This window comes from Pezoporus flaviventris, unplaced genomic scaffold, assembly GCF_033815535.1.
Source record: "Pezoporus flaviventris isolate CSIRO_AGI_PZ_B2104156 unplaced genomic scaffold, CSIRO_AGI_Pfla_v1 ptg000036l, whole genome shotgun sequence".
In the NCBI taxonomy this organism is placed as follows: domain Eukaryota; kingdom Metazoa; phylum Chordata; class Aves; order Psittaciformes; family Psittacidae; genus Pezoporus; species Pezoporus flaviventris.
This window is the reverse complement of record NW_026892584.1, coordinates 15646263-15667973: the sequence shown is the minus strand read 5'-3', so window position 1 is coordinate 15667973 and position 21711 is coordinate 15646263. Positions and strand designations below refer to the sequence as shown.

The window sequence follows — 21711 nt, the reverse complement described above, 5'->3', positions numbered from 1 at the left end:
CTGAAGGTAAAACTCATGCTTTCAGGTTAAGCATTGAGATTTCAAACAGGTGAGGCTTTGGATTGTATTGGCTTGTGTTATATTGATTATATTTCTTAGGTATGTATATCCTTGTTTTCAGAGAGCAAATCTCTTCCTGATATCTGAAAGGGCATATGATGTCAGCAGATAAACTTGGTCCTGGGTTAATGGGAGAATATAGCATTAGCAGACATCACGTGCTTTCTGCAGAATCGGTTCCTGTAGGATCAAGTGGTGATGGAATTGCTTAGTGCTGCTATGCAGTAGCATTTACATTTTGTTTGAAAGGTATTAGAAGTTGTCAGATGCAGGAGAAAAGTGCATTGAAATGGAGCTGGATATATGTCTTTAAAGGTGGTAATTGTTATTGTAAGATAATTAAAACAAACATAATGCAAGCTCTTACCTTTTTTCTTTTTTTTTCCAATAATGATGTGTTCTAAATTAGTAACCTAATTACTTACAGGGAGGAATTAACACAGTGTCTTAAAGTGAGATAAAAGCTGATCAGCTCAGCATTGTCTTGTTGGGCTGACTGACTAAATGACTTATGAGCCCAGCAGTACTGCTTTTGATTTTGTCTGTTTCACATCTTTATTTTTTTGAGAGTATAAATAGCACTAAAAATCAGTTGGAGCATTGTTACTAGATTTGCAGACTTCTTCCATTGAATTATCAGTTTGATTATTGCCTGTTCATAGAATATTTATCTAGTTGGGTTACAATCCTCTCAAGACTTTGTTACCTATGGCTTCCTGACAAATTATCCTTCTTCAAGCCGGTGTAATGAGGGCTAGCTACAACTCTGAAGAGGCAAGTTACTTGGCTTCTTTTGAAAGAGAAGGAATGTGGCAACCTGAGGATTCTGCAGTAGGATAGACACTTTTTCTACTTTTTAGCCTACTTAAATTTTTTTTCTTCGCTGGCTCATCAAGCGAAATGTAAAGATTAAAGACTTAAAGTGCATCCCAAGGAAAGCCAAGAATCCAAAAAGTAAATGTCACTTGTCTTTCCTCCCAAAAGAAAAAAATCCTGAGGATGGTTTTAAGATAACAGAAGAGGCTAAAAGCCGTTAAAGACCAGTTATTTTTATGTATTTTGTATGTCATTACTTTCTTCAAGCTTTTGCCAATTTTCAGGGAAGGAGAGGTCAGAATGAGGTGCAGAGAAGAGCTGTTTCTTCTTGACTGAAAAAGAGAACTCTGCATCTAATTACATGAACTTTTGAAGCAGCAGTTATTTTGACTTGTTGCTTATGAAGTAATTTTTAGGTTAAACATTCCTCTTTTGCTATCAGTGTCTTGTTTAGACTAGTAAGCTTACTGCTATTAGGAAGTAGTCATATGATCAGTTTTGAACAGTCATGATGTATTGGTTTTCCTTTGATCTTTCCGGGTTTAATTTTCCTGGTTTTTGTTTGATAACTTTTCTGTTGCTCATTTTCTTGCATCCTTTCCTTCTGCAGACCTTCAAGCATGAAGGTCTTTCTTAGCCTCCAGTCTCTCTAGATAGGAAAGATGGACAATATCGGGAAGGAAACAAAGGTTCTGTGTGCTGGATCAAACCATTCCTATTCTGTTGTCTTACAACCTTTTGCTTTCTCTTCCCATTATGTTACTGCCTTGTGTCTTAAGGTTGGATTGACCTGTATAACAGTGCCTATACTTAGCATTTCTTTCATGTTGCACTACCATCCTGGCTCTTCAGATCTTCTGGTGCTTGTGTTCTCTTGACAACTTTGATATACTCAAAGTTACTCCTTCTATTTCAGTGCCAAGTTTTTCTGTAATAAGAGTGAAGTTAAGTAGGAATATTGCTTTTTATGGTACATAATGATAACTGTTATCTAGTACTGTGCAAAACAGAGTAGTTCACTGCCAGGAGCTCAAGAAATAATTTTTAGCAAATGTGTGTTGGGTCTGTGACGTGTAGTAAAATTGGACCAGACTCTCAGTTTCTGTAGAACTGTTGAGAAACTTATCTTTAACCATAGTGTCTGTTTGCTTTGCCTTATGTAGTGTGTCACCCAGAAAGCCAACAAAATGCTAAATGCATCAGAAGACAGGAGACATCATATTGCAGCTATGCAAAACCATGCTGATCTTCATTACTGTTTACAGTTCAGGTCTCTGCATTTAAAGGGAGTAAACAGCAGAACACACAAAAAAAAAAATGGGGGGGGGGGGCACAAAAAATAGAGGGATGGAACCTTTCAAGAAGAGACTGGCAAGACTGGAACCTTTCAGTTGGAAGCTGGTATGATGGAAATTTTGGGGGGGGGAACCCATCAAGGCAGTGGATTTTACAAATGCACTATGCAGTTGATTCAAATGATAGGTTTGAAGCAGATAAAAGAAACTGTTTCTTCACATTCTGGGTGGTGAACTACTGGCTCTTGTTGCCTTAGGAGTTTCTGGAGGCAACCAATATTGGCATCTTCAAACAAGGGGTTATACAGATTTGCAGGCAGCTGATCCATTGACAGATAGATTTAATGGTTCATAATTGAATAGGGTTGTACCATTTGATGTCCTTCAACAGTCAAACTTCTGGGTGCATAAGTTATCCCTGAACAGCATTTGTGGTTGCCACTGCCAGATGGAAGAGTTCTGGGCTTGATGGATCATTGGTCTGACTCCTTAGGGTATTTCTATGTTATCCTAAACAGTCAGAAACCGTGTTTTATACACCTTCCTGAAATTTGTTCTGTAAAAATGTGGTAGCCTATTTGGTCAGATACTGTGTTGCACTGGGCTACAAGCATGTAACAAGCGCGGGGTTTTTGAAGGTTGGTTTTTTTTTAAAAAAGGGGGGAACTGAAGAGCTGTAAAATCTCAAGAGATTATCAAAACAGATCAGCAATATAATAATGCAATAACTGTGAGCTCCTGTCTACAAAAATGTCATATTTGACTCATTTGGGATTCTGTGTTAACAGTGTAGTTTTGGTCAGTGGACAATGCGCACAGCTGTGTAGGGCCCTCTTATAAATGTATCTGCATGATGCTGACCTTGGAATTTGTATGATGTTCGGAGAAGCAGAGGAATCTTGGAAGCTAAAAATATCAGATAAAGGTGAGTGGAAGGAGGCAATCTGCAGAAGTGACCAGTTAGGCCTGCTTATTACGTACAAGGTTTTTGAACCCTTCACTGTGATTTCCATGGCTGATCAGTAGTGGTTCATAATTTATAAACCCTATATAAAGCATTGTATGTGTTTAATCCTAAAGAAAGGTATTAGGGTGATAACTGCATGGTACAGATTTCAAGAACTTTTCTTAATAGGTTGTACACAATCTGAAATACCACTTTTGTACTCATCAGCTATTAAATACTTGCATATTTGGGGTTCTTAATTCAACAGCTTGAGTTGCAGGTTTGAATTTATATATACTTTGATACCTAAGCCAGTTTCTGACTTCTGTTGGTGAGAACTTCATACAGGTTTTCCTCCTGTCAATATTTTTGAAGTCTTTTCTACACAAATATTTCATGACTTTAGCTGCATACCTAAGTGGCTGAGTAGTAAATGTAGGCTAGTTTATGTTCCCTCTTAAGTGCACACTCTTGTCAAATCTTAGATATTTAACGCTGTTCTCTTGGTATTACGTGCGTTAGTGCTCCTTGTAACTCCTGTAGTTGCAACTTCATGTGATGATTAAAATTCCATGCAAAACTTCAGTTTTTGATTTGTTAAAGCTGATTTGAAATTGAGTATTCAGCCTTTAAGACACCTAAGGTGGCTAATGAGTGCCTTAATTTCTAATTGTTTTAACAGTTCATATTGTGCTTCTGAAACATTTGGCAAGAGTTTTGTATTTTTGGGTGGATTTGTGACAAGTGGAACATCTGATTCGTCTACTTTAGAAGAAATTTACATTTTCATAACAGCTCTGGGAAATCTTGCCAAATTTGGTGATGTCTGGTTTTAACCTTTCCCTGCTTAACTCCTCCGCTATAGTTCATAGGTGCTTACTCCTGTCTTTACAGTTCATAGTGCAATATCTGACCCAAATTAAGGTGCTGGTCTTAATATTGAAGTGACTGAGGTGTCAGCACATGCTCCCTTCTGCCAACTCTGCTTTTGGGATCAGTGACTTCTGATGGGAGAATAGTCTACAGCTGAGGATAGTAACTTAATCTGCTACAACAAGATTTGCTAGAGCTTGTTTATTAACATCTTTAGTTTAAACTTGCTGTCTTTTCAACTCGGCTTCCTATGCAGCCTTATTTGAGATGAGTAACATGAGGAGAAATAATAATTTGCCTTATTTTATGATCTCTTTGCAACAAACTCCATGTCTAACTTCAGAGTTGTTCTTTGAGAAGCCTATAAACAATCAAGCATATTATTGTTGAGAATTACACCACTGCAGGTATCAAGGATTCATATATCATTGTATTAGTAAAATCTTATATTTCTGAAAAAAATTTATTTAGCAGATAAAATTTTCACTGGCTTTGGTTTCCAGACTTGCAGTGTAGAGCCATCCAGAAATGCACTGCATCAGTTTTAATATACACAACCACAGGCTGTGCAGAACCAAAAGTAAAATACGGACATTGTTAAAAAATGGTAAGACCTATTGCTCAAAATAAGACTGAAGTATTGTGCGTGGGAGCTATTAGGATGCGTGCTTCAAGTTTAGAGGAATAAGAAAGCATGAGAAGTATGTTCATGGTTTTAGCTTGTTAAAATTGAAAGTTCGGTAATAAATACCCCTTGTTTGTATTCAGAATTCCAGAACTGGTCTTAGTAGAGTATAGGCACATACTTAGAATTATTTGAGTTTGTGGAGTATGAAAATACTCACAAATCCCATTGACCTGAAATAATAGGTTCTGATTTCAATACAGAATTTGTTAGGTGATTTTTTTGTTGTTGTTTTTTGGGGGGGTTTGGTTTTTTGTTTTTTTAATTATCCTACCCCCCCCCCCCCCCTTGGAACTCAGCATATTTTTTTAATCTGTGAATGTTGACTGTATAGCTGGAATTAGTTTGATCTCTTCATAATTGTAGAATTCATCAAGAACAAAAAGGTTATGAATGCGGATGCTGAGCTCAGGTTGAAGATACATCCCAGACATACAAGTATATTCCAACAGATTGATCAGTTGGAAAAGGGCGTGTGAAACTTTTGGTTCAAGTTCCAAAACTTCGGGAGTGTTGAATGAAGTCTTGACTGTGGCATACATAAACCTTCCTGGTTTTGCTGTATTATTTTGGCTTTGCAAAAATAAATTTTATTGCAGGCATTGTAGCCTTGATAGTGCTGAAACAAAATTCTATGCCTGCATTGCCAAGATTATTTGCAGTCTTTGACGACCAGAGAGAATTACAGCTCCTCCCAAATGCTTTCCTTAAATTGACTGGGATAAAACTGTTTTACTTTAACAGAGTGTCTCTGGTAAACAGGTATGTCAGAAGGATAAAATGGTTGCTTTGATTTCAGAAGTTGTAAATTTCTGAAGCTTTAAAGCAAAGATTGTAGACTTGACTTAGAAAATTGAATGCATTACTGGAAGTATTAGGGTTCCTGTATGATTAATCTGTTGTTTCCACTTACAATCACTAATGGCTACTACGTGGATTATCTTAAAATGGATTTAAGGTATAACCTGACCTAAATTGCATTGTAATAATTCAGTCTGCAGTGACAAAACAGAAATAATGGACAATAGATAACCTACATCCCAGAATTTGTTTGTTTCCCAAGTATCATTACTTTTTACCATCAGCTAAAAATTTAGAAATTCTTGTCAAGACTCCCAGAAAATCAGATAAACTTGCTTTGATTTACCTTATTAACACAGTTGGTTGATTTGGCACTTAAGATTGAACACAATGACCAGAATTGCCACTTGATTGCTCTGAGTAATTGGCATGTGAACAGTATTGCAGCGCTTGTTCAGGAGGCCAGAACCTATGTTCTCAATCTGCAGAATTAGAAAGCATAATCTTGGAACCTTGGGGTTTTTTCCTACCATCACAGAGTGCATGTAACGAGTGCTCAGAGGGGTGGTGGAAAAGGAAGTAATGTGTGGAGCTGCTAATGAAACACCTCTGTACAGTTGTCTGAGGAGCTGCTTTCAAGTAAGGTACCAGCGCTGTTCACAGTGTACCTGCTGGGTAGAAGTTGGGCTAAGCTTTTGGGCTTTTTAGAAATCTAATACTGCTTCGTATGTCTGCTACCTGCTCTTGATCTCTAGTCTTAGAGGAACTCCTAAACCACAGACTTGCTTTTGTACATCTGATAAATGGAAAATACAGGACTGCAGCATCTGCTTTACTTTTTGAACTTTCTTACTATGACAAAATTGAAGTATTACCAGAACTGATTTTACTGGTGCAGTGTGTAATATTTCAATTGTCAGTTAAAATTCTGTGTTAATAGTATTTTCAGTCTATTCAAATTTGCCTGAAGGACTATATTAAATGGCTTCATAATGAGCCTATGCAGTATCTGTAAGAACAACAGTTGTGTGTTCAAGTGAGTAAAGGAGTTTAAAGTTGGTGCCCAGACACTAGCCTGTCACCTGGCCAGCACACTGCAGAGCCGTACTGTGGGATGGGATGCACTGGAGTATCAGGGAGGGGGCAAGCTATTGTCCGAGAGCCACATTCGCTTTATTTGTGGTTAAAATGCGTGTGCCTGAGCTAATAAGTGGTCAAGAACTTGGGTAGTCTGGTTAGCATGGCACAGAAATTAAATTCAGCGTGGTTTATTAATTTCAAGCCACTGCCAGTTGTGCCGGACCTTGGGACTTGAGTGTCACTTCATTTTAGTCTTCTGAACTCATAGCTGTGGGCTTTGTTGTTATGCAGAGTTTCCCAGTCTCTTCTAGCTCACTGGAAATATTGACTAAAGTATTTTTATTACAGATTTAAAATGTATTTTGTTTCAGGCATTATACTGAGAGGTACTTTAAAAATTGTGCTAGGAGACTTTATAATTGACCTACAGTCATGTCAGGTTTCATAATTATCTTCACTCAGTCCGGTGGTGAAAAATTACTGGTTGAAAAAAATTGTTGAGACATTTTGAGATCCTGACACTCCTCCCCTTGAGCTGAGGGATGGAGGGAGCCTGCAACACTGTCCTAACAATACTGTTTAGCTGCTATAGCTGTGTGATGGGTTGACTAAAATGATATCCTTGTATTTGGATGTCTTTTTCAGTTTATGCAGCTATTTGGATCCTTTTGTGGACTGTCCTCCGTAAAATCTTAATGACTTTTGTAAGCTGTTTATTTTTGTAAGCAAACCAATTTTTTCTCTAATCTTTGTTGACTAGTCCTGTTGTTTCTATAATTAATAATGCATTATTTAACTTGTGTAGGCTGTTCCTTAACTGTATGTCCTTTTGTGCGTTTCTCTTTTTCATGTGTAGACTTTGTTGTGTTTCTCATTGATGCTGCTGATCTTTAGACCCTGCAGTGATTTAGGAAGACATCAAGATAATACTGCTTAAATAGTAGTTTTGTTTGCACTGGGTAATATTACTGGATTGCATTCTAATTGATTTTGTAATTCTTATTTTTGTCAGAGCTGGAAGCTTGCATTTGTAAGTGGGACCCAAAAATCCTACTCCATGTTTGTAAAGTTCCGAAATTGAGAAAGCATATAGCATCACTGCCACCTTGGATTTTATCTGATATGCAGGGCAGGTATGCCTCTCTTTCTCCGTTGCCTTTGGGTACTTCTCTGATCTTGTTACTGATCACACAGTACTGTTCTGGGGTAGGTTTGGATCTTACTTGTTCTTTCACTTAAATACGTGAGCACGTGGAATTTTCTTGTGCACATTTTGTCTGGTTTGTTTCGTTTTTTGTTTTTTGGGGTTTTTTTTTAGGTATAAAGTGTCTCTTCTATACCCAATAACAGTTGGTAACAATTTTGCTTTTAAAAGTCTGTAACTGATAAAAAAATATAATTGTTTTGGTGATGGAAAGAGGCTACTGTTGTATGTGCAGATAACCTCACATTAGAGCTTTTCACTATTGAGAATGGGAGGCATCTTTCTCCTGGGTTTTTCTGCCATTTTATTTCACTAAGGTGGCTCGTGGAAGGCTCTAGTCATGCCAAACCCACAGTAAAATAAGTGAGGAAAGGGATTTAGAATAAAGGATGTCTCCATCTTGCAGAATCTTATCCTAAGCTCAAGTGGGAAAGCTAGTAGCAAGAAGTAGAGGCTGTAATTCACAATTGTTTCAAAACACGGATATATGTGTGTTTTGAGGTGTGTGTGGTGTGGATTGTTTCATCCTGAAGTTTTTTAGCTGTGCTGCTATAATGCATTGTGAGAATTTGCTGCTGCGAAATCTTGAGAAAGTACGTTTAGGAAAACTAGTTTTCTGTTTCAGCTGGTCAGATCTTCTCAAATTGCCAGGCAAGAGAAGGGCCAAGTATTTTCAATCTTTGCGGTGACCAGACTTGGGCATACAGTAACTGGAGTTCTTGCTGCTTGTGAGATCCTAGGGATGTGTGTGGCTATGGTCTGGATGAAGCTTGGCAACTGAAACCCCTTGTATAAACTTGACTGGTTTGGGGTGACTGCAGTGAAGATGTGTGTTCTGCTGCTGGTATGGCTTTGGTGCCTCAAAGTGATATTCAGAGTTTTGTCTGCAAAATTTGCTGCCATTTCCTGTTGCTTACAAGGTAGATGTACCAGACTAGATTGGTTTATTTTCTAGGTATGTAACCATTTCAGTTTAATTTTCACCACATTTCCTATACCTGAATCAGAGAAAATACACTTTCTCTACTTCCACCCCATCACACAGGAAATTGAGTTTATTTCTTCCAGTGGACCACAGTTTTCACTCTGCTGTTACCATTTTTGCTGACCTCTTTGATATGAAAAACTTCATATACAGACAGCAGCAGCTTCCCAAGCAGCGTATGGAAGTGCTTATGTTGGCACCAAGCCCCATATCCAGTTAGTGGTCTTGCTGTCTTTTCTGTCATCTTAGTCACGCCCTTTGACACTGAATTCTGCTTTTTATTCAAGCAGGAAATTTAGAGTAATTTGACTTTGCTATTCTTTTGATTTTTGTTTGAATGAAAAAATTACTCCAGTTTCTCAAATTGAGTGTCTCTCCATATTATTTGGTTTTAGACTCTCCCCTTTTATTCCTCCCTCTTTTTGTCCTCTACATTCTCATTCTCTTCTGTGGCATTTCTCAGGGAAAACAAAGATCCATTCTCACTAGCGTTCTACTGTACACAGCTTGTGGTGGTGGTCTGTGGAGCAGCAACTGAAGTCTTGACACCTGGTTTTGCACTAGGGCAAGGCTGCCAGTTTTAGGGCAGAAGCACTGAGGATATTTCAAGCTGTCATGTCATTGCTGGTGAATGCCAGTAACACAGTTCAGTTATCACTTTAGTTTGGGATAACTTCATAATTGTAACACTGTTTTCTGGAATGCTTCAGTATCATGGAGTGTTACCAATACAGTCTTGTAGGTAAAACTTGTTAGTTTACTTAGCTCTAGAAGAAAATGCCTGTCTGTGGTTTCAGCATAAGGGGGCAGCAACCAGTATTATTATTTTGCTGAAGGATTTACAAAGTAATACTTCAACTCAGAAGGTCGTATTTTTATAGTTATGTAAATGTGAATTTAAGAAAGAGTACCTTGTGCCCAAAGTATTATGGTTCTTTTTTATTCAAAAGATTAGTAAAGTAAAACTTGTTAAAAACTAATTTACTGAAGGCTTTATTCTTTAACCCAAAGCAGAACTGCCAAATATGCAGCTTACATTCTTAGATAAGCTTAATGATGGGAAATTTGGCTCTAGGGTTTTCAATTTCATAGCTGTTTGTGTTCAGTTGGGTGGCATCAGTGTGTTCCTATGAAGCTCAAATTTCTAGTAAGTTTGTTCCAAAGGAGTCAATATTATGGTTCTTTGTAGTGAAACTAAACAATGATTAGTGAAGACACTGCTACCTAAAGTGGCTAGAAATTATGCTGTTTATAGTTTGTCTTCAGAATTATTTTGGGACAGTTTCTCTCTTTCTGGCTCAGAAGTACCTGATGACCGAGTTCTGAATATTTGGGCAAGAAAGTGTTGTGATATTTTCTTTACAGAGTTCTATCACTTATGTTTTTGTAATGCATATAAACATAATTTGCATCACTGGCACATAGAACTTACTCTTTAGGTATTTTTTAAGGGGTTGGATGTGTGAATGAGTCTAAGTATTGTTCAATAACTTTTTTTGAATGTATTTTTAGTATTTAGTGCCCTTTTGTGTAATACCTAATCAGTGTACTTCACTTAGTGTTAAAATTCAAAGATATACTGCATTCATCAGTTGAAGGTGTTCTACCACTCTTCCTCTTTCCCCATTACGAAATACCTGCATTGCTGAGATCTGACATCAGCCCCAGGAGGAAAGGTTTGTTTTAGAGAAGTTTCATTATCTTGCATTGGTTAGAATTTGATTTAACTTAACTTTTATGCACATTCATTTCCGGTAGAAGTGATGTCCAAATATTTTGCCTCTTTTCTGGTTTTCTGTTGAGAAACTTGTTTCAGGTGTTATAAAAGGTAAAGTGGGACAAATTAGTAAATTTTGAATGTATACGGAAAACTAGGAAGACTGGCTGTTCCTGTATTGTGATTTCCAGTTTCTCTTGCTGTTAACCAATTTTCTGTATTGCAGTGGGTGGTAGTAATGAGTTTATGGAACTAATTTTAGTTGTCAGACACTTTAGAAGATTCTAGTGATGGAGCAAAATTTGTGTTGGAGTTGGTGTTTGGGGTGGTTTGTGTGGGTTTTTTTGTTGTTGTTGTAGGTTATTGAAAGAGTAATTATATACTAGTTAAGCAAAGTGTAAAGTAGAGGTTAATATGCTTTTCACTGTTTATCCACTTCACTGGCACAGAATATTAATGATGATTGAGATTTATTTTTTTTTAATAAAGCAAAAATTAAGTATTCAGCTTCCAACTTTGAAATTTAGGGGAGGGAAGGATTTAAAGATGCTACCAAAGAAAGAAAAGGTTGGTTTTAAACAAAGTTTTTAACACTACTGTTTGAAGAGTCATCATCAGCTTGATTAGTTTAAGAATTGAGAGGAAATACTTCAGATGCTGTGTTAGTTCATTTTACTAGAAGATTCACTTAATGATCTTAGGCAAAGAGAGGTTTCTGCTGAATCCCACCTTTCTAGACATTAAATCTTTGTTTCATAGTATGATTTGAGAGTTCTGTGGAGGGACTTGCATCACTTAGCTTACCAGTGTTTTTTTCCCTGACTTGTACAGTGATGTTTAGTATCTTAGTTCAACAGTTCAAGTGATGATAGGATTTTATGGACAGGATTATTGCACCACTACATATGAAAAAGGTTTGTCTTTCTTCACATAGAAGGGAGTCTTAAATTCCTGTGATTTTTATCAGAGTTTTCTAATGTTTTCTTAATAAAGAGAACACTTGTTTTAACAGGGTCTCCAGACTGAATGTACTTTCTTTGATTTGACAAAAGAGTTGAACTGTGAAAAAGCTGAAAGAGCTCTACAGCCACAGTGCTTATGTTCTTGAGTTCACTTTGCAGAAAGAAGTATGTCCCTGTCAGGGTTTTATCTTAATTTGTGTAACTGATTGCTAACAGCACGCCCAAGAGTCCAATTCTATTTAATAGGCAAGAGACACTGTTTTTATAAGGCACACAAGGTTTCTAATGTTATGTCTTTATACCCTTTGTGAAGCTTCCTTACGCATTTTTATTATGAAGTCTAGTAGTGTAGGTTACTCACAAAGCAATCTAATTTTCGCATCCTATAGTGAAATTTTGGTAATACTTTGCATGAAGTATTTTTCTACAGGTTTTCATCATGACCTGTGTTTTAAGTTACTAGATGGTATAAGTTTGCTCAGCAGTCTTTATTTATAGTATGATCAAGGAATCACCATCAGGTTCTCGGTCGTGGTTGGCATTGTTCCCACAAGTTTAACAGATCATTATGATAAATTTTATGAAGCTATAAAGTAAGGGTGATTTTGACCAAGTGGTTACTCATATGTGAATTCCATTGTATAGTTATATGTATGGCTGAGATAGTAGTACTTTTATTTCCATTAGCGTTTGGTAAGTAAATGTACCATTTTACGCCTTCTGCTGTAAATATTCAGAAAATTAAGATTTATCTGTTACTGCTGTCCATGGTGTAAAAAAAAAAACCAAAAACACAACAAAAAACAAAAACCACAAAAAAAAAAACACCACCGAAAAAAGAAAAAAACATGGATTCTCATGCAGTATATTTATACTATTTGCAGAGATAACAGATTGAGACTGCTGCTTGAGTATCTTCAAGTCATGAATGTGCAGAGATGTTCAGACTTTTCAGTAGGATCTCCTTTAATGCTCTCAAGACATGGGTGTTCGATTTACCATTTTTATTTCAGAGGAAATAAGATACACGCACATTTTGTGGTCCTTTACACCCATAGTGTCTCAGGTTATGCCTTTTGAGGAAAAAAAGGTGGGGTTTTTTTTCTCAAAGAGATTGCTCCGACCCAGGTCCTACACCTGGGTCGGAGCAATCCCAGGCACAGCAGACTGGGCAGAGAAGAGATTCAGAGCAGCCCTGTGGAGAAGGACTTGGGGGTGCTGGTCGATGAGAAAATGAACATGAGCCAGGTTCAGTGTGCGCTTGCAGCCCAGAAAGCCAACCATATCCTGGGCCGCATCAAGAAGCATGACCAGCAGGTCAAAGGAGGTGATCCTGCCCCTTTCTACTCAGCTTTTGTGAGACCTCACCTGGAGTATTATGTGCAGTTCTGGTGTCCTCAACATGAAAAGGACATGGAACTGTTGGAACAAGTCCAGAGGAGGGCCACAAGGCTGATGGGGGGACTGGAGCACCTCTGGTATGATGACAGCCTGAGAAAGTTGGGGCTGTTCAGCCTGGAGAAGAGGAGGCTGTGTGGAGACCTCATAGCAGCCTTCCAGTATCTGCAGGGGGCCTATAAGGATGCTGGGGAAGGTCTCTTCATTAGGGACTGTAGTGATAGAACAAGGAGTAACGGGTTCAAACTTAAACAGGGGAAGTTTAGATTAGATACAAGGAGGAAGTTCTTTACTGTGAGGGTGGTGAGGTACTGGAATGGGTTGCCTGTGGAAGTTGTGAATGCTCTCTCCTTGGTGGTGTTCAAGGCTAGGTTGGACAGAGCTTTTGGGTTTAGTGTGAGGTGTCCTTGTCCATGGCAGGGGGATTGTAACTAGATGATCTAAAGGTCCTTTCCAGCCCTAACTGTTCTATGATTCTGTGATTTTAACTGTCCTATTTATATCCTCAGGAAGAGGTGCAAGTGGTTGTAGGTGTGTGGTTGCTTTTTTTGTGGTATGGTTTCCTTGGGTTAGGGCTTTTTTTATGGGGTTTGTTTTGGGGTTTTTTTAGGATTAAAAGCTCTTTCAAAACCAGTAGCTATTGAGGTTTTTTTTTTAATTATTATTATTTTTATTTTTGAGGGGTGAGAGAAAGTGGGTGAATTCACAGAATATGGTTTCATGAGGTAAATTTCCATTTAAGTTGACTCTCTCCTGCTGGAGGCATGTTTCTACTTGTCTCCGTTCTCACCTCTTTACCTTGAGGTCTCAACCACTTGTTCCTGCCCCTTGTGCCAATGCTCTTGACTTTCAGATACTGTGAGCTGGTTCAGCATGCCACTTTGACCAAAGCCAAACAACCAAAAGTATTTTGTAACATTCTGTAATCTTGCTAAATTAAGGTGACTCAATAACAGATAGATTTGACAAGTTTAGTAGCTATCAGAGGAGGTATTGCCTGTACAATCCCAAAGTGGAGAGGGTAAGGGAACAGCCAAGAGAGAGTTATGAGACTGCAGTTTTTGCCAGCAGCAAACTAGTCCCATTAACAGTCCAAGGAATCATACTGACAGTCAGTCTCCTTTTCTGGTTCTTGTCATACATTTATGAACTATGGGATCTCTGTTTGGAAGAATCCAAAAGTAGGGCACACGGGAAAGCCTGGTCAGCTGTTTTGCACTAGTAGTTACGAAGTGAGCTGTGCACGAGCATATAAATTGTGTGATTTCCCTTAAGAAATTACTGAAATGTTCTGCAAATACTAAGTGACATGGCTGACACACTGTAAAGAAACTAGAACATTTTGCAAAATCTGATCTGTTCTTTCAGTCTGCAAACTTGAGTTCTGACATTGCTACTTGTCTTCTATTTCTTAGGAGCGAGAAACATTCCAGCAGATTTCATGGACATGAATTCACTTTAGTATAATTCTTCTCAGCAAACTCAGTCACCAGTTACTTCTTTAGGGATGTATTTGCCTTAGCTGTACATTGCATTTATCCTGGTTGAGGATGGTTTCTTTCTTCGATACTGTAAAGGTTTCTGTCCTTTTTTTAACAGGACATCTCACCATAGTAGTAATCTTGAAATGGGTGTTGTAGAAAAAATTGACATACACTGACTTCATGGCTGGTACAGAACAATCACCACAATCTCAGATGAGTTTAGGAATGAGAAACTTGTGATGTCAGAGACATAAGTATCTAAAATAGTTTGGGTTTATTGTTCCCCCCTCCCTCTCACCCTACCCCCCTCCTGAATAACTATAGAGAAGAGCTCAAATGAAATGTGGTTGTTCTGAGCTTGTTCTGTAAGTGACTGAGTTCTGTGAAGGGCAGAGATTATCAATCATGCAGTATTGTGGTTTGTATTCTGTTTTTCAGAATTTCAGTCTTCAGAAGTCTCAACTCATTTTTGTGGTCCAAAAAAATGTCAGAAGATCCTTACCCTCCTCCTGTCCCCCCTCTACCTACAAGTAATATAGTGATGGAGCTAATCAGGTTAAATTGTTAAGGACAATAATAATAAAAATTACTTTGTCACCCATTCAGATAATATTGCAAAAAAGAGTTGAAAGAAAGCCCATGGAAGAAGGCTACAGAAAAAGGCTGGCACATGTATCTTTGTTACATGATGTTGTGAGACTTTGCTTTTTGAACTTGCAAAGCTGATAGCTCAGTCATATAAATTTGAAAGACTGTCTTAGTCCCTACGTCTAACCTCTCTGAAGATTGTGGAAATAGATAAGGAATGTTCCAGCATTTTTGGATGAAATTTGTGAAGACTACCTCTCTTCCTCCCTTTTTCTTTAGAAGGTATTTCTAAATGTGTTTCAGCAGGTATTGGAATATTAAAATGTAAGTAAGGAAGAAATTTCTCCTTCCCCAGGATACTGCAAATACGGCTTAACAGCTTGTTGTACAGGACTAAGCTAATGCTATTTTGTGTTTAAAGGTCAGATGAGATGTAAATTTTGGAACATCATATCTTCAGTTTAATTTGGGATTATTAATATAATTTTGCTTCAGTCACCTTTCTGAAGTGAAAGTGGTATTTACATATTAATAATCACAAATTTTTGCTATTAATAATATGGTTTACATAGTGAAGCAGTGACAAGCATTGACATAAAAAATAACAGGCTAAAAAAGTACGGGGATTAACATGAGAACAGGATGCAAGAGGCCAAGCCAAAAAGGATCCAATTTGAAGGGGGTGAGGGAACCTTACAAGAGAACTGAAATAGCGTATTTTCAATTTCATAGTGAATATGACCACTGTTTCAAACAAGGATAGACATGTTTACTTTTAAGACAATGAAATCTGAAGTCTTAACTGTCTGTGAATAGGTGATAAGAAATTACTGTCTTGTTATCATGCTTCTGGCTGCTCTGTGAGATCTGTTAACAATCCTTGGAATTCCAGGAATCTCTTTAGTCTTCATTTGTTACGCTGTAAGGTTTCTGAGCATTCGGAATAACTGCTAAATTAAGATAATTCTTTCTTTTTTTCACTCTAATCTTTTCATTGCAGCCCATAGACATCCCTATTATCCACTCATATTCAGAATATTTCTTCTGACAGGGATTGTTGGTGCTAAAGACTTGATCAGAGCTGAGTGTTCAGATGTATGCATAGTTGTAGTCTATTAATGTGAGCCATAGTGGGATGCCAGGGTAATAATAATAAATCTGGGTGGTGGTTTGGGGTACTGTGGGTGTCAGACTAGTTAATGAGCTGCAGTGGCGATCCTTTCTGTGAGCTACTTTTTGAAACCGAGCGTTTTGGGTTTTTTTTATTCCCCCAACCCAGGTTTTCACGGGTTGGTGTAGAGAGCACTGCCCTCTGCTGTGCTCCTCACAGAAAGCAGAATTCGGGTCTTGTGTGCACGAGGAGTTGCTCAAAGTGTTAAAAGGTGTTAAACTACATTAGAGCTTTGCTGATGATACAAATGGCAAAATATAAACAGAAGCTAAATACTACGTTATTGAATTTAAAAGCATGCTTAAAGGACCTTGGCAAAAGTCTTAGTTTTTTCTATGTAGATGTGATTTTCAGCAGTAAGCTTCTTGAAAGCCTGTTTTGATTTGTTTCTGTCATTCTCTCTCTGCAGTACATCTGTAGTCACCTCAGCTGAAACGTAATTCCCCCTTGTGTCTATTTTTCATTAGGTCTGAAAAGCAGGAATGGAATGACTTTTCATTAGGTGTAAAAAGCAGTAATGATGTTTAAGTGGTAGTTTGTATTTTAAACTAAGGGAATTGTGGCATGTAAGAAAGATTTTTATCTTTAGTGTTTTCAACAGTTTTTTTTCAATCTTGATTAACTTTGGAAGCATTTTAACTATTTGTGTAACCGAGAAAAAAGCATTTACATACTGCAGTGGAAAGTCAGATTTGTTAGGACTAAAGAAAGCTTCTTGTGCAGTGGTTCTGCTTGACCTGTGCTATCGTTTTTACTAGTTAAAGGAGCTCACTACTGAGATACTAATCAAGGAAGATTGCTGCTAGTAGAGCATGCAGCATGTGTTTTTCACAGAGATTGGTAAGAATTTAAGTAAGATTTAAGTGTTCCTTTTTCTAAAAATCAGCCTGTTTAGTTCCTTAAAGCTTTAATCATGCTTATTCTAAGGGGCGTTAATTTCTTTAGACCTAAAAGAGCTAAAATATATTACCAGAAGTAATCTATTGTGATGTATCCAACATAGCTTTTCAACTGATTTCACTCACCTGAATCATTTAGGCTGTGATTTATTTTTTTTTTTTTTCTATTGACTACTGTAAATAGACCAGTGGAAGTGCTGAATGTCAGAGATTTTCTTGGCCTCGCTGTTGCCGTGTGTTGAGAGATTTTAGCCATCTGCTGACCAAGCTTGATAGAACTCACAAAAGGTTTTTTTGATCCTCTGGATTCGAGTAATTGTCTCGCTTTCTAACAGGGCTGGAAGACAGAGTGCCAGTCTCAAAACCTGGGGAGAAGCAGCAGAGCGAGCCGAGGAGCAGCACTGCATGGTTGGCGGATGATGTAAGTCCTGTGGAGCTGGCAGAGCTGTGGCCATGGGAACCTCCAGTGCTCTGGGGCCAGCAAGGGAATGCAGGGCTAACCCTGCAAATGGAGGTGCAGCTGCTGCACAGGGGAGCCCTGGCACCAGAAAAACTGGAGGGGCATAAACATTACCTCCCATGGCCAGATGACAACTGGCTGCAAGTTTGGACATTTGGCAATGAAGCTTTGATTAGCGATAACAAACAGAAGTCTTGCATTTCTGCTTCTAATTTTGAAGCAGCAAGAGTTGTGTATCTAAACTCCATTGTCTGTCTCACTGGGTGGTTTAACATGAGCTCTTTTAGAAATATATCTGGTAGTCTGATGTGGCTAAAAGTTACAAGTGACTGAAACAGGAATAATCTGTCCTATTACACTGAATATAAAACAGCCTTTGGATTTACCTTAGAAAGGAATTTATGCTTCTGCAGTGAAACAGGTTAAAATCCACCCTCTTGTTTGTTGTGCAAATATACAATGAAATTGCGTGTTATAATTTCATATAATTTGTGCTCAGAAATTGCAAAGGTATCTTGCATATTTTTCACTGCAAAGGTGAAGTTGATTGAGAAGTCCAAGTGATGTGGCTGTTGGTTGACATGATGTACTTTTATTGGTTCATGTTTCTCATGGGGAACACTTTGTTCATATCAGTTCTGTAGGTAACAGTGATAACTCTTTGGGAGTTGATAGCTCAAGAACTGGCCAGTCTACACTCTGACTTTCTTGATTGTTGCCACTGCATCAACAGATAGGCAAGCCTAATAAAATTAAATGTGTCATAAATTAAATGTTCTTGAGTGCAATACTGATGAGATTCAAAGAAGTACTTACAGTTTCCCAGGTTTGCCATTTGAGCAGTTTGTTTATACAATTTATAAAGCTGGAATCTAACCTTAGCATCTGAATTTTTCATCAATTTCTGTGTGCTTTAATGTTGCAAGTTAACATTGTTACTGCTCTGGTGCAGGTGTAACTTAGAAAGTGCTAACAATGAAAATTACTTTACTTTTGAGGGTTTAGCCGTTTTGCTGCTTATGCACATATCTTGCACATTTAAGTGAGCATGGAATGTTAAAACCTCTTGGCATGTCTGAAAGCCCTTTGAAATACATATGAACTGAGTTACTGTGCTTGACAGATTTTATAATGACCTCTGGTTTGAAATTACTAGAAATAAGAGTCAGCTGGATATTAGAGGAAGAGTTCTCTTCTGATACCAAGACTGTGCTAGAACATCTAACTAGAGGAAATCATGTGAAATATTGCAGACTAAAAAAACCAAATCAACCATACCAGAAGTCAGTCTTGAATGTGTTGCAAAACTAGTGTAAATAGAATTCTCTTTTTTATTACACAGTTTTTTGTATCAAGTAGTCATAGATTTTGTAACTTTTACTTGCTTTTGAAAGAAGTCAGACTGCTTCAGTCTGTACCAGGCATTTCATGTACTCTTAAGCTCCATAGGAAATACCTGTGAAGTATTTTCTACCATAAATTCCAGTCTTTAACTTTCATCAGGTAGTGGTGAATTTTATGTTGTGCAACATGGTTTGTGTTGTGTTTTCCTTTCTGCAATTGTCTTCTAAGTCTCTCAGTCTTGCAGGTTCACTGAAATGCTGTTGAAGAAACAAATGATGCTTGAGAGATGATGCAGGGAAAGATGTGAGAATTTTTTTCCTATATTGAGCTCCCATTTTGGGAATTACTAAAGTGTTTTATTTTGCAGTTTTTATGACTTGGGTCTTGCTTGCTTAGAAATCTGAAACACTGAGTAAAATCACCAGAAAACCCACCATTATGTGAGCCATTAATAATACGTAGTATTGTTCTGTAGCATAATTACATGCTCATATCTTGTTAGTAATTCAGATATCAGGAGCCATCTTGTAAGTGATTTTAATCTAATTTTTAATTCACTTCAGCAACCTAGAATTCTTCCAGGTGTTTTAATGAATTTTTTAATATACCATGTCTATCATACTATATGGCTTTCAGATGATCATAAATCCTTTGCACTGCAGCTGATCTTAAATACATATTTCTTGTGTTTGTAATATAATTACAGATGTAGATTGGGTTTTTATGCTCTCAACCATGCCAAAACTAATGAAATTCAACTGCAGGTGAGCACTGAACTCCCTTGCAGTCATTCAGAATTTGCAGTTTTAATGAATTTTAAAAAGGAAACTATCAAGACTAATCATACTTCCAGCACTGAAAGAATTTTAAACAACATCGAAATGTACAACAATGCCTCAGCCTCCAGAAAATGTCATTTTTGCTCTTTGGAAGTGGCTGAAGCAAAACAAATTTAATTTTACTGTACAAAATTTAGTTGCTAAAGCAATTAGGATTGCTATGCACACCAGCCACAGTCCACAGGAAGCAAGTAAAAACTTAAACCACCTTACAGCACTTCTGTTTCTCTCCCTGTCAGTATGTATCTTGTACTGGCATCTCTCACACACCAAGATGATTGTGTTTGTGTATATTTATTCTTTGACAGAGCTTCGGGTGTATGTGCTTTGTTTAGTGTATTTGGAGTGGTTAAAGAGTGTTAGAAGCCTGACATGATTAGGGGTCAATATGATGAATGATGTGTATTGCATTGGGCAGTAGCAGTTTTCCAAGACTGCTGGAGATGAGGATTTGTGATGTCTGAAGCAGACTTGAGACAGCAGAAAGAGCAGTGGAGTTAGGTTTGGAAGGGGTCAACCATTATCAGAAGATCTTTAATCAAAGAGAGTTGTTCCAGCATTCCAGACTTGCAGCATGCCTATACTTTTATGGATTACCAACTAGTTATATCAGGGATGGGGATGGGGGGTGAGGAGCAGATTTTTGTGGATTTGGTTTGGTATTTTAGTAATGTCAAATTTTAGGCTGCCTGATAAGTGGTATTTTGTATTATCTTTTGTATTATCTGAGTGTGATTACTTTGCCTGTACTGTTTATTGACTGCTTCAGAGAAACCTAACTTTCTGCGATGTCAAAATATTTTCTATTTAAAATTTTCCTAAAACTCTTGAATTTTGATGACAGTTTTCTGAATATTGTTGTTAAAGTGTGACTGCAGGACAGCTCTATGTTTTCTGTAACTTTTGTTTGTTTCTTAACTGATTTAGATCTTAAATACTGAAAGTGAGCAGCTACTGTTATAGCCTACTTAAATGTCTTGGTTACTCTGTTCCAAGAAATCTTATGCTCTTTGAATCTTGCATGGAACTTATACTGAAAATGTAAGCAATATTACTAATGGTTGCCTGTTACTAATGTTTACCTCAGACCATATTTTTGTTTCTCTGGCCTATAGTACTTACAGCTAAAGAGATTTAAACCTTTCTCATCCTATATACAGATACATGAGTTTTTCTTGTGCCCTTTTTCTGACTCTTTGTCTTAGGTAGCTAGTATTTTTAAATTTGATGGAGGAAATGTAGCTAATCCTACCTTAAATATTTTCGGTCAGTTAGTAAATACTGGCTATCAGCTTCATTTTCTGATGTGTAGATTCTTCATTAGTGAGTGAGACAGTACTTAGCTTACACATGATTGAGTATTACAGTGGTATCTTTAAAGCTGGTTTTACTCGTGTATCCTCAGGTAGTGTGTTTGACTTCTTTAGTGCTGAGTAAATGGATATTCATCCCCTCAAAATTGTTTTGACACCTGTTAGTTGTACCCTATGGACTGAGGAATGTGAGTTTTCTTTCAGCTTGTCAGAGTTGAAAAAAGATGAATGTAACTTTCAGAAGGTTCAGGTCCTCAGGCAAGCTGTGGCCAGTACAATGTGGATGTGAGAATTTGATTTACCTTCCACCCTCAGCTAAATTAGTGCTCTTTGCAGTTTTATTGTACCCAGTGAGACTTCCTTCATTGGGACTGGTATTTCTGTACAGAGAAGTTGCCTTTACAGAAAGGGAAATGTAACTTTCTGACTATCATTTTGCTAAATTGCTATCTGTTGCTCTCTGAATTTGAGACCATATTTTGATATGGTGCTTTATATAAGCCAGTCTGAATGCTAACTTTGTGATTTTATTATTTGAAAAGCTGTTCAAGTTGGACTCTTAACTGAAAGTTTTAGAGGTGCCAAATAATTATGTAGTACTTGCAGTTGTAGCCCCACTACTGTGCAGCTATTGATGGGCTTTTTTTTTGTTGCCTGATTTTTTTCTTTTTTTTTTCTCAGTATGGGAATGTTGAGCATTGAAACAACTTTCGTGTATCAGTGCAGCGCAGTTAAGTATCTTTTAAAGGCAAAAAATAATTTTTACTGCCACTGAAATGCTTTAATATTTC

The 21711-nt window shown here is 37.5% G+C and overlaps 1 protein-coding gene across 2 annotated transcripts in view; it reads left to right on the top strand.

Moving 5' to 3' along the window:
- PALS1 (protein associated with LIN7 1, MAGUK p55 family member) overlaps positions 1 to 21711 on the top strand; it is a 56060-nt gene that overhangs the window by 5811 nt on the left and 28538 nt on the right. Inside the window, exon 1 of one of the 2 annotated variants that reach the window (XM_061463340.1) lies at positions 17192 to 17385. The exons of the other annotated variant lie outside the window; for it this stretch is intronic. The gene's annotated coding sequence lies outside the window, so the exon portion shown is untranslated. Of the gene's footprint in view, positions 1 to 17191; positions 17386 to 21711 lie in introns of those variants that run through there. 2 annotated transcript variants of the gene reach the window in all.